Genomic DNA, 5097 nt, shown 5'->3' on the forward strand with positions numbered 1-5097 from the left:
GGGGGTCCATGAGGGGGGAAATCAAGGAAAATTGTGAAATTACATGATTTTTAAAGAAAATTATCAGATGTTACATATTGTCATATAAAATATATAGTCTAATGTCTAAAGTGTAACAGGAGCGGAAAAATGCATGGCCAGACTGGGGCTGGAATACGGACGCTCTATCAATTGAGCTACTTGGTCGCCGACGATCGACATTGTCAAATTCCGCTACAAAAGTATACCCAGTCTAGATCAACAGCGGACACACAGTAAACAATTCTGACCGTCCCTTATTTACCTAAATAACAAACACAGTTCAATCTTTATGAAATCTTACCTCAAAACTGTAGGAAATGTCGATTGTGCGTGTGGTTAGTACAAAATACGCCTAGATGTCCAGCAGGTTTACGGGGGGAAATCATGTGAGATCTTTGAACTTTTAAATCCGAAATTGTACTATTGTCACCCGACCAACAGACAGTAACGAACGGTCATTGTCTGCCGCGTTTACATACGAGATATTGATATTGCAAACGGGCGATTATCTACGGTTAAGCCGCAAGCGTACACTGAACATTTAAAAGTATTTGTCACCTTTAAAGGTAAGAAAGTCCTGCCAAAATAAAGGGAGGCCAGAATAAACAAGATACAAGATACAATATACAAGATGCAAGGTACAAGATACAATATACATTATACAAGGTACAAGATACAAGGTACAAGGTAAAATATAAAAGATACAAGGTACAAGGTACAAGATACAAGGTACAAGATACAAGATACAAGGTACAAGCAACAAGGTACAAGATACAAGATACAATATACAGGATACAGGATACAGGATACAATATATAAAATACAAGGTACAAGGTACAAGATACAAGATACAAGATACAGGGTACAAGGTACAAGATACAAGGTACAAGATAGAATGTACAAGGTACAGGATCCAAGATACAAGGTACAAGATACAGGATACAGGATACAGGATACAATATATAAGATACAAGGTACAAGATACAAGATACAATATACAAGGTACAAGATACAAGGTACAAGATAGAATGTACAAGATACGAGGTACAAGATACGAGGTACAGGATACAAGGCACAGTGTACAAGATACGAGATACAGATTACAGGATACAGGATACAAGATACAGGATACAAGATACAAGATACAAGGTACATGGTCCAACGTACAAGATACAAGTTACAAGATACAAGGTACAAGGTACGAGATACAAGGTACAAGATACAATATACAAGGTACAAGATACAAGATACAAGATACAATATACAAGGTACAAGATACAAGGTACAAAAACTAAGATACAAGGTACAAAAACTAAGATACAAGATACAAGGTACAAGATACGAGGTACAAGATACGAGGTACAGGATACAAGGCACAGTGTACAAGATACGAGATACAGATTACAGGATACAGGATACAAGATACAGGATACAAGATACAAGATACAAGGTACAAGGTACAAGATACACGGTACAAGATACAAGATACAAGATACAAGGTACATGGTCCAACGTACAAGATACAAGTTACAAGATACAAGGTACAAGGTACGAGATCCAAGGTACAAGATACAATATACAAGGTACAAGGTACAAGATACAAGGTACAAGATACAAGATACAAGGTAGAAGATACAAGGTACAAGGTACAAGATACAAGGTACAAGGTACAAGATACACGGTACAAGATACAAGATACAAGGTACAAGATACAATATACAAGATACAGGGTACAAGGTACAAGATACAAGGTACAAGATACAGGATACAGGATACAGGATACAATATATAAGATACAAGGTACAAGATACAAGATACAAGATACAATATACAAGGTACAAGATACAAGGTACAAGATACAATGTACAAGATACGAGGTACAAGATACGAGGTACAGGATACAAGGCACAGTGTACAAGATACAAGATACAGATTACAGGATACAGGATACAATATACAGGATACAAGATACAAGATACAAGGTACATGGTCCAACGTACAAGATACAAGATACAAGTTACAAGTTACAAGGTACAAGGTACAAGATACAAGGTACAAGATACAAGATACAATATACAAGGTACAAGATACAAGGTACAAGGTACAATATACAAGGTACAAGGTACAAGATACAAGGTACAAGATACAAGATACAAGATACAAGGTACAAGATACAAGATACAAGGTACAATATACAATATACAAGGTACAAGATACAAGGTACAAGATACAAGGTACAAGATACAAGGTACACGATACAAGGTACAAGATACAAGATACAAGGTACAAGATACAAAATACAAGATACAAGGTACAAGGTACAAGATTCAAGATACAAGGTAGAAGATACAAGGTACAAGGTACAAGATACAAGGTACAAGATACAAGGTACAAGATACAAGGTACAAGATACAAGATACAAGGTAAAAGATACAAGATACAAGATACAAGGTACAAGATACAATATACAAGATACAAGGTACAAGGTACAAGATTCAAGATACAAGGTAGAAGATACAAGGTACAAGGTACAAGATACAAGGTACAAGATACAAGGTACAAGATACAAGGTACAAGATACAAGATACAAGGTAAAAGATACAAGATACAAGATACAAGGTACAAGATACAATATACAAGATACAGGGTACAAGGTACAAGATACAAGGTACAAGATACAGGATACAGGATACAGGATACAATATATAAGATACAAGGTACAAGATACAAGATACAAGGTACAATATACAAGGTACAAGATACAAGGTACAAAAACTAAGATACAAGGTACAAAAACTAAGATACAAGATACAAGGTACAAGATACAAGGTACAAGGTACAAGATACAAGGTACAAGATACAAGGTAGAAGGTACAAGATACAAGTTACAAGATACAAGATACAAGGTACAAGATACAAGGTACAAAATACAAGATACAAGATACAAGGTACAAGATACAAGGTACAATATACAAGGTACAAGGTACAAGATACACGGTACAAGATACAAGATACAAGGTACAAGATACAATATACAAGGTACAAGATACAAGGTACAAGATAGAATGTACAAGGTACAGGATACAAGATACAAGGTACAAGATACAAGGTACAAGGTACAAGATACAAGGTATAAGGTACTAGGTACAAGAAGATTTATTAAGAGTCGTACATGTTAAGCATTAAACATTAGCTCTGTAGAGCTTCACACACACAACACGCTATTATTACGACAAAACGTGAATATAATGTATAGAAAATTACAAACAAAATAAAATATTACAGCATGCATGTTGAATAAAAATAGAAACAGCTTAAGAGACTGAACAATACAAATCAGAGTACTACACGTTAGCAAGCAAGCAAACAACAATACATACATACATACATACATACATACATACATACATACATACATACATACATACATACATTACATACATACATACATACACATACATATATATATCACAGCATGCAGAAGTTACTACTTGTAAACAAGCAAGCAACAATACATACATACATATCTCTAGTCTTCAGCCTGCCTATATGAAAAAAGTCAAGATTGTTTTGTTTTAAAAGATCTCTAAATGTAGATGTATCATAATTTAGATAAAGCGTATGTTTTTTTCCTGAATTCTCTCCATCATCCTGGTCTTATCATCATCATCATCATCGTCATCATCATCATCATCGTACATACACATTGACAATCAGCTTCATCATCATCTTATGTACAATCATCATCATCATCATCATCATCATCATCATCATCATCATCATCACTGTCACCATCATCATCATAATCTATACGTGATGAGCATCTTATTCATCCTCCTCCTCCTCCTCCTCTAGGTAAAAATTGTATAATGTCAAACATCATTCACCGTCATCATCAACATCATCATCATCTGTGCATAGTTACAGTTACAGTTAGAGAGAGATATCTGGCCCAGTAAAATAAAAAATAAAAATTTAAATAAGTTAATTAAAAAGAATTATCTAGGAATCGAGAAGAGACGGAGAACATGAAAAAATATTAAAAGCTGTTTTTACCTTGGTATTATTAAAATTACACTTCCGCATAGTCTAATATTTTTATCCATTTTCTCCATTCTTTCTCAAACCTATCCTGTGCAGAATCACCTCGACTGTTTACAATATATTTTTGAACAGTATAATGTTCTTTAATCATGTTAACTAAGGCATTTGGGCTCAACGTTTGATGTCGACGTTTTGTCTTATAAATATAAAACTTAATTATAATTAAAATTTCATTGTCAATTCTATTATATGTCATATTCTCGTTTGGTACCAATAATCCAAAAAGAAAACTGATTTTATTAAATGAAAATGGGATAAAACGTGCATCTAACAATATTTCAAAACTTTGTAAAAATTTCTGTACTTCTCTACATTCCCACAAAATATGAATGATTGTTTCTTGTTCTTAATTACAAAGTGTACAGAGTGGACTTGTCACTAGTCCTACTTTAAACATGGCTGAATTTGTTGCCAAAATATGATGAACAATTCTATACTGAAACCATTGTAGTCTTGAATTTTTTGTTATTCTAAAAGGGGTCTTATATATATCATTCCAATTAAAATTATTCAAATCTAATTTTTCTTCCCATTTTCTCCTCCCAGTAGCAATAGTATCTTTTTTTACCATAAGGTTATAAAAATCTTTTATCCCTTTTACTCTTTTTAAAAAAAAATTAACATTACAGGGTATGATAGGGTAAAAAATAGCATCCTTTTTACAATCAATTTTAGCTAAATATTTCCTTATTGTAGTTGATACACCATAATATTGGAGAAAATTTGTATTTACCTGATAAATTTGAGCAAATTCTTGAAATATGTAAAAAGTGCAAGTCTAAATGTCTTTTATTAAGTCATAAATTATAGTCACTCCTTTATTATACCATGTCTTGAAAAATATTGATTTTCCCCCAATAGTAAAATTCCTATTGTACCATAATAGCATTTTCCAGATACAACTTTCATTAATTTGTTTCACCCGCTCCTTTTCATTAAACCTTCTCCATGCTTTAAAGACATCTTTCCAAA

At 33.2% G+C, this 5097-nt stretch overlaps 1 protein-coding gene across 1 annotated transcript in view; it reads right to left on the reverse strand.

Annotated features, from left to right (window-relative positions):
• LOC110448495 (galactose-3-O-sulfotransferase 2-like) overlaps positions 1-505 on the reverse strand; it is an 18469-nt gene extending 17964 nt beyond the window's left edge. Inside the window, exon 1 of the mRNA XM_021494760.1 lies at positions 323-505. The gene's annotated coding sequence lies outside the window, so the exon portion shown is untranslated. The remainder of the gene's footprint in view (positions 1-322) is intronic.
• Positions 506-5097: the final 4592 nt, after the last annotated feature.

Source organism: Mizuhopecten yessoensis, unplaced genomic scaffold, assembly GCF_002113885.1.
Source record: "Mizuhopecten yessoensis strain PY_sf001 unplaced genomic scaffold, ASM211388v2 scaffold4105, whole genome shotgun sequence".
Classification (NCBI taxonomy): domain Eukaryota; kingdom Metazoa; phylum Mollusca; class Bivalvia; order Pectinida; family Pectinidae; genus Mizuhopecten; species Mizuhopecten yessoensis.